Genomic DNA, 13435 nt, shown 5'->3' on the forward strand with positions numbered 1-13435 from the left:
GTTAAACGCCAGAATGTGCACCATTCTGGGCGTTTAACGCCAGGATGGCACAAGAGGGAAGATTTTGTTTTTAATGCAAATTTTTTTCAAGTTTTCAAAATTTTTCAAAATCAAATCTTTTTCAAATCATATCTCTTCAATCAAATCTTTTTCAAAATCAATTTCTTTCCATTTTCAAAAATACTTGCTATCAATTAATGATTTGATTCAACATTTCAAGTATGTTGCCTTTTCTGTTGAGAAAGGTTTAATGTTTGAATCATATCTTTTCTTTTTAGCCAAGTTATTAAAATCAAATCTTTTTAAAATGTTTTTCAAATCATATCTTCTCAATCACATTTTTTAAAACCAATCATATCTTCTTAATCATATCTTTTTCAAAATAGTTTTCAATCATATCTTTTTAATTTCTAATTTCAAAATCTTTTTCAAAAATCACTTGATTTCTTTTCCACTCTTAATTTTTGAAAATCAATAAAAGTTTTCAAAATGTTTTCAAAATCCTTTACTTAATTTTCGAATACTACTTCCCTTCTTCTCACATCCTTCTATTTATGGACTAACACTATTCCTTAAATCACAATTCGAACTCCATCTTTCTTGATAAGTTCGAATTTTCTACCTCTGTCTTCCATTTTCCTTTTCCTCTGACACCTTAAGGAATCTCTATACTGTGACATAGAGGATTCCACATTTTCTTGTTCTCTTCTCTTTTTTATGAGCAGGAGCAAGGACAAAAGCATTCTTGTTGAGGCTGATCCTGAACCTGAAAGGACCTTGAAGAGAAAGCTAAGAGAAGCCAAGGCACAACTCTCTGTAGAGGACCTAACAGAAATCTTCAAAGAAGAAGAACCCATGGCAGCCGAAAACAACAACAATGCCAACAATGCAAGGAAGGTGCTGGGTGACTTTACTGCACCTACTCCCAACTTCTATGGGAGAAGCATCTCTATCCCTGCCATTGGAGCAAACAACTTTGAGCTTAAGCCTCAATTAGTTTCTCTAATGCAACAGAATTGCAAGTTTCATGGACTTCCATTGGAAGATCTTCATCAGTTCTTAGCTGAGTTCTTGCAAATCTGTGACACTGTCAAGACTAATGGGGTTAACCCTGAAGTTTACAGACTTATGCTATTCCCTTTTGCTGTGAGAGACAGAGCTAGGACATGGTTGGACTCACAACCTAAAGAAAGCCTGAACTCTTGGGAAAAGCTAGTCAATGCCTTCTTGGCAAAGTTCTTTCCACCTCAGAAATTGAGTAAGCTAAGAGTGGAAGTCCAAACCTTCAGACAGAAGGAAGGAGAATCCCTCTATGAAGCTTGGGAAAGATACAAACAATTAATCAGAAAGTGTCCCTCTGACATGCTTTTTGAATGGAGCATCATAGGTATTTTCTATGATGGTCTCTCTGAACTATCCAAGATGTCTTTGGATAGCTCTGCTGGAGGATCTCTTCATCTGAAGAAGACGCCTACAGAAGCTCAAGAGCTGATTGAAATGGTTGCAAATAACCAATTCATGTACACTTCTGAAAGGAATCCTGTGAACAATGGGACTAATCAGAAGAAAGGAGTTCTTGAGATTGACACTCTGAATGCCATATTGGCTCAGAACAAAATATTGACTCAACAAGTCAATATGATTTCTCAAAGTCTGTCTGAAATGCAAAATGCACCAAACAGTACTAAGGAAGCTTCATCTGAAGAAGAAGCTTATGATCCTGAGAACCCTTCAATGGAAGAGGTGAATTACATGGGAGAACCCTATGGAAACACCTATAATCCTTCATGGAGGAATCATCCAAATTTCTCATGGAAGGATAAACAGAGACCTCAACAAGGTTTCAACAATAATAATGGTGGAAGAAACAGGTTTGGCAATAGCAAGCCTTTTCCATCATCTTCTCAGCAACAGACAGAGAGTTCTAAGCAGAACACCTCTGACTTAGCAACCATGGTCTCTGATCTAATCAAAACCACTCAAAGTTTCATGACTGAAACAAGGTCCTCCATTAGAAATTTGGAGGCACAAGTGGGTCAGCTGAGCAAGAAAATTACTAAACTCCCTCCTAGTACTCTTCCAAGCAATACAGAAGAAAATCCAAAAGGAGAGTGCAAGGCCATCAACATGGCCGAATTTGGAGAGGAGGAAGAGGCAGTGAAAGCCACTGAGGAAGACCTCAATGGACGTCCACTGGCCTCCAATGAGTTCCCCAATGAGGAACCATGGGAATCTGAGGCTCCCACTGAGACCATAGAGATTCCATTGGACTTACTTCTGGCATTCATGAGCTCTGATGAGTATTCCTCCTCTGAAGAGGATGAGTATGTCACTGAAGAGCAAGTTGCTAAATACCTTGGAGCAATCATGAAGCTAAATGACAGGTTATTTGGAAATGAGACTTGGGAGGATGAACCCCTTTTGCTCACCAAAGAACTGGATGACTTGTTGGTGGATGAAATTGTGATCACTGTTCTTTAAGTTGAATGAAATTATTATTGTGGCACCAGTTGAATTCACAACTCCGTTCAACTAACCAGCAAGTGTACTGGGTCGTCCAAGTAATAAACCTTACGCGAGTAAGGGTCGATCCCACAGAGATTGTTGGTATGAAGCAAGCTATGGTCATCTTGTAGATCTCAATTAGTGAGTGGAATCATAGAGTCAAATGGAATTAAATTGGATAAATAAAATAAATAAAAGGGATAGAATACTTATGTAGATACATTGGTGGGAATTTCAGATAAGCGAATGGAGATACTGTATGGCTCAAGGACGCCTGCTTTCCTACTGCTTCAACTCAATCCTTCTTACTCCTTTCCATGGCAAGCTGTGTATAGGGGTTCACCATCAGCGGTGGCTACTTTCAATCCTCTCGGGAAAATGATCCTATGCGGCTGTCACTCGCATGGCTAATCGTCTAGAGGCATCACCCATGGTTGATGGCTACATCCCATCCTCGCAGTGAAAACTACGCTCACGCGCTCTGTCACAGCACGACTAATCACTGGTTGGTTCCTGCGCCTACTGGAATAGAATCCCTTGATTCTTTTGCGTCTGTCACTAACGCCCAGCACTTGTAAGTTTGAAGCACGTCACAGTCATTCATTACCGGAATCCTACTCGGAATACCACAGACAAGGTGAGACTTTCCGGATTCCCAGGATCCTACTCGGAATACCACAGACAAGGTGAGACTTTTCGGATCCTCATAAATGCCGCCATCTATCTAGCTTATACCACGAAGATTCTGTTTGGGAATCTAAGAGATACACATTCAAGCTCTGTTGCATGTAGAACGGAAGTGGTTGTCAATCACGTGCGTTCATAAGTGAGAATGATAATGATCGTCACTTTCATCATTACACTCATCATGTTCTTGGGTACGAATGAATATCTTGGAATAAGAATAAGAGAGATTTGAATAAAAGAAAATAGAATTGCATTAATACTTGAGGTACAGCAGAGCTCCACACCCTTAATCTATGGTGTGCAGAAACTCCACCGTTGAAAATACATAAGCAAAGGATTCAGGCGTGGCCGAATGGCCAGCCCTCTCCATGATCAAGTGACCGAATGATCAAAGACTTAAAGTGGTCAAAAGATGTCCAATACAATAGATAAATGTCCTATATATACTAGACTAGCTACTAGGGTTTACATGAGTAAGTAATTGATGCATAAATCCACTTCCGGGGCCCACTTGGTGTGTGCTTGGGCTGAGCTTGATCATTCCACGAGCTGAGGCTTTTCTTGGAGTTGAACTCTGAGTTATGACGTGTTTTGGGCGTTCAACTCCGAATCATGACGTTTTTCTGGCGTTTAACTCCAGACAGCAGCATGTACTTGGCGTTCAACGCCAAGTTACGTCGTCATTCTTCGAATAAAGTATGGACTATTATATATTTCTGGAAAGCCCTGGATGTCTACTTTTCAACGCCATTGAGAGCGCGCTATTTGGAGTTCTGTAGCTCCAGAAAATCCATTTCGAGTGCAGGGAGGTCAGATTCCAACAGCATCAGCAGTCCTTTTGTCAGCCTTCTTCAGAGTTTTGCTCAAATCCCTCAATTTCAGCCAGAATTTACCTGAAATCACAGAAAAACACACAAACTCATAGTAAAGTCCAGAAATGTGAATTTAACATAAAAACTAATGAAAACATCCCTAAAAGTAGCTCAAACTTACTAAAAACTATATAAAAACAATGCCAAAAAGCGTATAAATTATCCGCTCATCACAACACCAAACTTAAATTGTTGCTTGTCCCCAAGCAACTGAAAATCAAATAGGATAAAAGAAGAGAATATACTATAAATTCCAGAATATCAATGAATATTAATTTAATTAGATGAGCGGGACTTGTAGCTTTTTGCTTCTGAATAGTTTTGGCATCTCACTTTTTCCTTTGAAGTTCAGAGTGATTGGCGTCTCTGGGAACTCAGAATTTCGGATAGTGTTATTGACTCTCCTAGTTAAGCATGTTGATTCTTGAACACAGCTACCTATGAGTCTTGGCCGTGGCCCTAAGCACTTTATTTTCCAGTATTACCACCGGATACACAAATGCCACAGACACATAACTGGGTGAACCTTTTCAGATTGTGACTTAGCTTTGCTAGAGTCCCCAGTTAGAGGTGTCCAGAGCTCTTAAGCACACTCTTTTTGCTTTGGATCACGACTTTAACCACTCAGTCTCAAGCTTTTCACTTGGACCTTCATGACACAAGCATATGGTTAGGGACAGCTTGATTTAGCCCCTTAGGCCTGGATTTTATTTCCTTGGGCCCTCCTATCCATTGATGCTCAAAGCCTTGGATCCTTTTTACCCTTGCCTTTTGGTTTTAAGGGCTATTGGCTTTTTCTACTGCTCCTTCTTTTTCTTTCTATTTTTTTTCGCCACTTTTTTTTTTCGCAAGCTTCCTTTTTCACTGCTTTTTCTTGCTTCAAGAATCAATTTCATGATTTTTCAGATCATCAATAACATTTCTCTTTGTTCATCATTCTTTCAAGAGCCAACAATTTTAACACTCATAAACAACAAGATCAAAAATATGCACTGTTCAAGCATTCATTCAGAAAACAAAAAGTATTGCCACCACATCAATATAATTAAATTAAATTCAAGGTTAAATTCGAAATTCATGTACTTCTTGTTCTTTTGAATTAAAACATTTTTCATTTAAGAGAGGTGAAGGATTAATGGATTTTATTCATAGCTTTAAGGCATGGTTACATACTAATGATCATGAAGTAGAGACACAAAACATAGATAAACACAACATTAAAAACCAAAAACAGAAAGAAATAAAGAACAAGGAATGAATCCACCTGAGTGAGGGTGGCGCCTTCTTGAAGGTCCAATGGTGCTTTTTGAGCTCCTCTATGTCTCTTCCTTGCTTCTGTTGAATGATTCCTAGTAATTTTGGTGTTTCTACCCTTAGTTGCTTCCAATATTTGTGTGGAGGATAACTTATTCCCTGAGGTATCTCAGGGATCTCTTGATTTGCAGCCATATGTTCTACCACTGAGCTATGACGGCTCATATTTTTTTTCTATCTCCCAAGACTCAGAGGTGGAAGCTTTTGTCTTCCCTTTGAGGTTTCTCTGGCCTTAGGTGCCATTAATGGTAATGGAAAAGCAAAAAAAAAGCTATGCTTTTACCACACCAAACTTAAAATATTGCTCGCCCTCGAGCAAGAAAGAAAAGAAGAGAGGAAGAAAAAGAAGAAGAAAATGGAGGTGAGTGAGGGGAGATGGATTCGGCTATATGGGTGGGATTGGGTGGGAAAGAGAAGTTGAATTGTAAAGGTAGGTGGGGTGTATGGGGAAGAGTGGATAGATGTAGGTGGTGAATGAAAATAGAAGGGATGACCATGAATGGAAAGAGAGAGGGCGAGGTAGGTGGGGATCCTGTGGGGTCCACAGATCCTGAGGTGATCCTGTGGGGTCCACAGATCTTGAGGTGAAAAGAAATACCATTCCTTCACCATATAGGCATGTAAAATGCCTTCGTGCATCATTCTGGCGTTTAAACGCCCATTGGTGCACGTTCTGGGCGTTCAACGCCCATGTAATGCATGTTTCTGGCGTTGAACGCCAGTTTCATGCTTGTTGCTGGCATTTAACGCCAGCTTGTCTCCTCCAGGCACATTCCTGGCGTTCAGCGCCAGGATGTTGCTTGTTTCTGGCGTTCAGCGCCAGAATGGTGCTCTGTTCTGGCGTTGAACACCAGCCAGATGCATCTTACTGGCGTTGAACGCCAGTCTGCGCTACCTCCAGGGTGAACAATTTTTTTCTTCTATTTTTGACTCTGTTTTTAATTTTTTTGATTTTTTTCGTGACTCCTCATGATCATGTACCTAATTAGACACAAAAATAACAAAGAAACAAAATAAAATAAAATTAGATAAAAATTAGGTTGCCTCCCAACAAGCGCTTCTTTAATGTCAATAGCTTGACAGTGGCTCTCATGGAGCCACAAGGTGATCAGGTCAATTTTTGTGTGGTCCCCACACCAAACTTAGAGTTTGGATATGGGGTCTGAACACCAAACTTAGAGTTTGGTTGTGGCCTCACAACACCAGACTTAGAGTTTGACTGTGTGGGCTCCTCTTGACTCTGAACTGAGAGAAGCTCTTCCTGCTTACTCTCTTTTGTCACAGAGGGATGGCCATGTGCCTTAAACACAAGGTAGTCCCCATTCAATTGAAGGACTAATTCACCTCTGTTGACATCTATCACAGCTCCTGCTGTGGCTAGGAAAGGTCTTCCTAGGATGATGCATTCATCATCTTCCTTCCTAGAGTCTAGGATTATGAAATCAGCAGGGATGTAAAGGCCTTCAACCTTTACTAGCACGTCCTCTACTATTCCATAAGCTTGTCTCAATGACTTATCTGCCAATTGTAATGAGAACAAGGCAGGTTGTACCTCAATGATCCCCAGCTTCTCCATTACAGAGAGTGGCATAAGATTTATCCCTGATCCCAGATCACATAGAGCTTTTTCAAAGCTCATGGTGCCAATGGTACAAGGTATTAAGAACTTGCCAGGATCTTGTTTCTTTTGAGGTAGAGTTTTCTGAATCCAAGTATCTAGTTCACTAATGAGCAAGGGAGGTTCACTTTCCCAAGTCTCATTACCAAACAACTTGTCATTCAGCTTCATGATAGCTTCTAAGTATTGAGCAACTTGCTCTCCAGTCACATCTTCATCCTCTTCAGAGGAAGAATAGTCTTCAGAGCTCATGAATGGCAGAAGGAGATTTAATGGAATCTCTATGGTCTCTAGATGAGCCTCAGAGTCCTCTGGATCCTTAATAGGAAACTCCTTCTTGCTTGAAGGACGTCCCAGGGGGTCTTCCTCACTAGGATTTTCGTCCTCCTCCTCCTTAGTGCATTCGGCCACTTTGATTAAATCAATGGCCTTGCACTCTCCTTTTGGATTCTCTTCTGTATTGCTTGGGAGAATACTGGGAGGAGTTTCAATGACTTTCTTACTCAGCTGGCCCACTTGTGCCTCCAAATTTCTAATGGAGGATCTTGTTTCATTCATGAAACTGAAAGTGGCTTTTGACAGATCAGAGACAATATTGGCTAAATTAGAAGTGTTTTGTTCTGAATTCTCTGTCTGTTGCTGAGAAGATGATGGATATGGCTTACTATTACTCAGCCTATTGCGTCCACCATTGTTAAAGCCTTATTGAGGCTTTTGTTGATCCTTCCAGGAGAAATTTGGGTGATTTCTCCATGATGGGTTATAGGTGTTTCCATAAGGTTCACCCATGTAATTAACCTCTGCCATGGCAGGGTTCTCAAGGTCATAAGCTTCTTCAGAAGCTACCTCTCTAGTACTGTTGGATGCATGTTGCAATCCATTCAGATTTTGAGAGATTATGTTGACCTGTTGAGTCAACATTTTGTTCTGAGCCAATATGGCATTCAGAGCATCAATTTCAAGAACTCCTTTCTTCTGAGGTATCCCATTATTTACGGAATTCCTCTCAGAGGTATACATGAACTGGTTGTTTGCAACCATGTCAATGAGTTCTTGAGCCTCTTCAGGCGTTTTCTTCAGGTGAATAGATCCACCTGCAGAGTGGTCCAGTGACATTTTCGAAAATTCAGAGAGACCATAATAGAAGATATCTAATAGGGTCCATTCTGAAAACATGCCAGATGGACATCTTTTGGTCAACTGCTTGTATCTTTCCCAAGCTTCATAGAGGGATTCACCATCTTTTTGTTTAAAGGTTTGAACATCCACTCTCAGCTTGCTCAGCTTTTGAGGAGGAAATAATTTATCCAAGAAGGCAGTGACCAGCTTATCCCAGGAGTCTAGGCTATCCTTAGGTTGTGAATCCAACCATATTCTAGCTCTGTCTCTTACTGCAAAAGGGAAAAGCATGAGTCTGTAGACTTCAGGATCAACTCCATTCGTCTTTACAGTCTCACAGATCTGCAAGAACTCAGTTAAGAACTGATAAGGATCTTCAGATGGAAGTCCATAAAACTTGCAGTTTTGTTGCATTAAAGCAACTAGCTGAGGTTTCAGCTCAAAGTTATTGGCTCCAATGGCAGGAATGGAGATGCTTCTTCCATCAAACTTGGACGTTGGCTTTGTGAAGTCACCAAGCATTCTCCTTGCATTATTATTATTATTATTTTCGGCTGCCATCTCCTTCTCTTGTTCGAAAATTTCTGAAAGGTTGTTTCTGGATTGTTGTAATTTAGCTTCTTTTAATTTTCTCTTCAGAGTCCTTTCAGGTTCTGGATCAATTTCAACAATAGTGCCTTTTTCCCTGTTCCTGCTCATATGAAAGAGAAGAAAACAAGAAAAGAAAGAGGAATCCTTTATGTCACAGTATAGAGATTCCTTTATGTTAGTAGAAGAAGAAAGGGGTAGAAGAATCCAAATACAAGGGATATAAGAAGTTTGGATTCTTAGATGAAGAGAGGTGAAGAGAAGTGTTAGTAATTAATTAATTAAATAGAATAAGAGAAGAGAAGAGAAATTTCGAAAATAATTTTTGCAAAAGGAGTTAGTAATTTTCGAAAATCAAAGACAAAATATAATCAAAATTAAAATTTAAAACAAAAAGAATTTTTGAAAAAGAGAGGGAGAATTTTCGAAAATTAGAGAGGGAAAAGTAGTTAGGTGGTTTTGAAAAAGATAAGAAACAAACAAAAAGTTAGTTAGTTGATTGAAAAAGATTTGAAATCAAATTTTGAAAAAGATAAGAGGATAAGAAGTTAGATAAGATAAAAGATAAAAAGATAAGATAAAAATTTTAATAAAAAGATATTTTGAAAAAGATTTAATTTTTAAAAAGACTCAACTAACAAGAAACTGCAAGATAAGATTCTAGAACTTAAAGATTGAACATTTCTTAACAAGAAAGTAACAAACTTCAAATTTTTGAACCAATCTCATTAATTGTTAGCTAATTTTCAAAAATTTGATATAAAGATAAGAAAAAGATTTTGAAAATATTTTGAAAAAGATTTTTGAAATTTTCGAAAATTATAAAAAAAATGAAAAAGATATGATTTTTGAAAAAGATTTTGAAAAGATAAGATTTTTAAAATTGAAATTTTGACTTGACTTGTAAGAAACAACTAATTTTAAAAATTTTTTGACCAAGTCAACCCAAAATTTCGAAAATTTGGAGGAAAATAAGGAAAAGATAATTTTTTGATTTTTGAATTTTTAATTATGAAAGAGAAAAACAACAAAAATATGCAATGCATGAAATTTTTAGATCAAAACAATGAATGCATGCAAGAATGCTATGAATGTCAAGATGAACACCAAGAACACTTTGAAGATCATGATGAACATCAAGAACATAATTTTGAAAAATTTTTGATGCAAAGAAAACATGCAAGACACCAAACTTAGAAATCTTTAATGCATGAAAAATATGAATGCAAAAATGCACATGAAAAACAACAAAAGACACAAAACAAGAAATCATCAAGATCAAACAAGAAGACTTGTCAAGAACAACTTGAAGATCATGAAGAACACTATGAATGCATAAGATTTTCGAAAAATGCAAGAAAAATTTTGAAAGCATGCAATTGACACCAAACTTAAAAATTAACACAAGACTCAAACAAGAAACACAAAATATTTTTGATTTTTATGATTTTCTAATTTTTTTGTATTTTTATTAATTTTTTTTCGAAAAACATTTTTGGAAAAACGAAAAAGGAAAGAAAGATTTTGAAAAAGATTTTTGAAAAGAAAATTACATAATCTGAGCAACAAGATGAACCGTCAGTTGTCCATACTCGAACAATCCCCGGCAACGGCGCCAAAAACTTGGTGGACGAAATTGTGATCACTGTTCTTTAAGTTGTATGAAATTATTATTGTGGCACCAGTTGAATTCACAACTCCGTTCAACTAACCAGCAAGTGTACTGGGTCGTCCAAGTAATAAACCTTACGCGAGTAAGGGTCGATCCCACAGAGATTGTTGGTATGAAGCAAGCTATGGTCATCTTGTAGATCTCAGTTAGTGAGTGGAATCATAGAGTCAAATGGAATTAAATTGGATAAATAAAATAAATAAAAGGGATAGAATACTTATGTAGATTCATTGGTGGGAATTTCAGATAAGCGAATGGAGATACTGTATGGCTCAAGGACGCCTGCTTTCCTACTGCTTCAACTCAATCCTTCTTACTCCTTTCCATGGCAAGCTGTGTATAGGGGTTCACCATCAGCGGTGGCTACTTTCAATCCTCTCGGGAAAATGATCCTATGCGGCTGTCACTCGCATGGCTAATCGTCTGGAGGCATCACCCATGGTTGATGGTTACATCCCATCCTCGCAGTGAAAACTACGCTCACGCGCTCTGTCACAGCACGGCTAATCACTGGTTGGTTCCTGCGCCTACTGGAATAGAATCCCTTGATTCTTTTGCGTCTGTCACTAACGCCCAGCACTTGTAAGTTTGAAGCACGTCACAGTCATTCATTACCGGAATCCTACTCGGAATACCACAGACAAGGTGAGACTTTCCGGATTCCCAGGATCCTACTCGGAATACCACAGACAAGGTGAGACTTTCCGGATCCTCATAAATGCCGCCATCTATCTAGCTTATACCACGAAGATTCTGTTTGGGAATCTAAGAGATACACATTCAAGCTCTGTTGCATGTAGAACGGAAGTGGTTGTCAATCACGTGCGTTCATAAGTGAGAATGATAATGATCGTCACTTTCATCATTACACTCATCATGTTCTTGGGTACGAATGAATATCTTGGAATAAGAATAAGAGAGATTTGAATAAAAGAAAATAGAATTGCATTAATACTTGAGGTACAGCAGAGCTCCACACCCTTAATCTATGGTGTGCAGAAACTCCACCGTTGAAAATACATAAGCAAAGGATTCAGGCGTGGCCGAATGGCCAGCCCTCTCCATGATCAAGTGACCGAATGATCAAAGACTTAAAGTGGTCAAAAGATGTCCAATACAATAGATAAATGTCCTATATATACTAGACTAGCTACTAGGGTTTACATGAGTAAGTAATTGATGCATAAATCCACTTCCGGGGCCCACTTGGTGTGTGCTTGGGCTGAGCTTGATCATTCCACGAGCTGAGGCTTTTCTTGGAGTTGAACTCTGAGTTATGACGTGTTTTGGGCGTTCAACTCCGGATCATGACGTTTTTCTGGCGTTTAACTCCAGACAGCAGCATGTACTTGGCGTTCAACGCCAAGTTACGTCGTCATTCTTCGAATAAAGTATGGACTATTATATATTGCTGAAAAGCCCTGGATGTCTACTTTCCAACGCCGTTGAGAGCGAGCCATTTGGATTTCTGTAGCTCCAGAAAATTCATTTCGAGTGCAGGGAGGTCAGATTCCAACAGCATCAGCAGTCCTTTTGTCAGCCTTCTTCAGAGTTTTGCTCAAATCCCTCAATTTCAGCCAGAATTTACCTGAAATCACAGAAAAATACACAAACTCATAGTAAAGTCCAGAAATGTGAATTTAACATAAAAACTAATGAAAACATCCCTAAAAGTAGCTCAAACTTACTAAAAACTATATAAAAACAATGCCAAAAAGCGTATAAATTATCCGCTCATCACTTGTCTAGGCAGAAACTACCTCAAAAGAGATAGGACCCTGGGAAGTTTTCAATACCTTGTACCATAGGCACCATGACCTTCAAGAAGGCCTTGTGTGACCTAGGGTCAAGTGTAAACCTCATGCCTCTCTCTGTAATGGAGAAGCTAGGGATCTTTGAGGTGCAAGCTGCAAAAATCTCACTAGAGATGGCAGACAACTCAAGAAAACAAGCTTATGGACTTGTAGAGGATGTTCTGGTAAAAGTTGAAGACCATTACATCCCTGCTGATTTCATAGTCCTAGAGACTGGGAAGTGCATGGATGAATCCATCATCCTTGGCAGACCCTTCCTAGCCACAGCAAAGGCTGTGATTGATGTTGACAGAGGAGAATTGATCATTCAAGTGAATGAGGAATCCTTTGTGTTTAAGGCTCAAGGATACCCCCCTGTCATCATGGAGAGGGAGCATGAAGAGCTTCTCTCAAAACAGAGCCAAACAGAGTCCCCACAGCCAAACTCTAAGTTTGGTGTTGGGAGGCCACAACCAACTTCTAAGTTTGGTGTTGAACCCCCACATTCAAACTCTAAGTTTGGTGCTGGGAGGTTCTAACATTGCTCTGAGCATCTCTGAGGCTCCATGAGAGCCCTCTGTCAAGCTACTGACATTAAAGAAGCGCTTGTTGGGAGGCAACCCAATGTTATATTTTTATTTTCCTTTGTTATTTTATGTTTTCTGTAGGTTGATGATCATGAGAAGTCACAAAAATAATTGAAAAAGCAAAAACAGAATGAAAAACAGAAAGAAAAACAGCACACCCTGGAGGAAGAACCTGCTGGCGTTTAAACGCCAGTAAGGCTAGCAGATGGGCGTTTAACGCCCAGTCTGGCACCATTCTGGGCGTTTAACGACAGAAAGGGGCACCAGACTGGCGTTAAACGCCAGAAAAGGGCAAGCACTTGGCGTTAAATGCCAGAAATGGGCACCAGCCCGGCGTTTAACGCCAGAATTGGCTCAAAACGCATTTTTGCACGCCACTTGGTGCAGGGATGACTTTTCCTTGACACCTCAGGATCTGTGGACCCCACAGGATCCCCACCTACCCTACCACTCTCTCTCTTCTTCACCCATTCACCAATCACCTCAACACCTCTCCCCCAAAAACCCTTCACCTATCAAATCCCATCTTTCTCTTCACCACTTACATCCATTCTTCATAAAACCCCACCTACCTCATCCTTCAAATTCAAACCAATTTCCCTCCCAAACCCACCCATACATGACCGAACCATGAGCCCCCCCACTCCTATATAAACCCATCTTCACTCCTTCATTTTCAC

The 13435-nt window shown here is 39.4% G+C and overlaps 1 non-coding gene across 1 annotated transcript; it reads left to right on the forward strand.

The window, feature by feature from the left end:
• Nucleotides 1-8170: 8170 nt before the first annotated feature.
• Nucleotides 8171-8274, forward strand: LOC112699643 (small nucleolar RNA R71). Its single transcript, XR_003152585.1, has one exon. It is a non-coding gene; the product is annotated as a small nucleolar RNA R71 (small nucleolar RNA).
• The last annotated feature ends 5161 nt before the right edge of the window (nucleotides 8275-13435 follow it).

The sequence above is a fragment of the Arachis hypogaea genome, chromosome 6 (assembly GCF_003086295.3).
Source record: "Arachis hypogaea cultivar Tifrunner chromosome 6, arahy.Tifrunner.gnm2.J5K5, whole genome shotgun sequence".
Classification (NCBI taxonomy): Eukaryota; Viridiplantae; Streptophyta; class Magnoliopsida; order Fabales; family Fabaceae; genus Arachis; species Arachis hypogaea.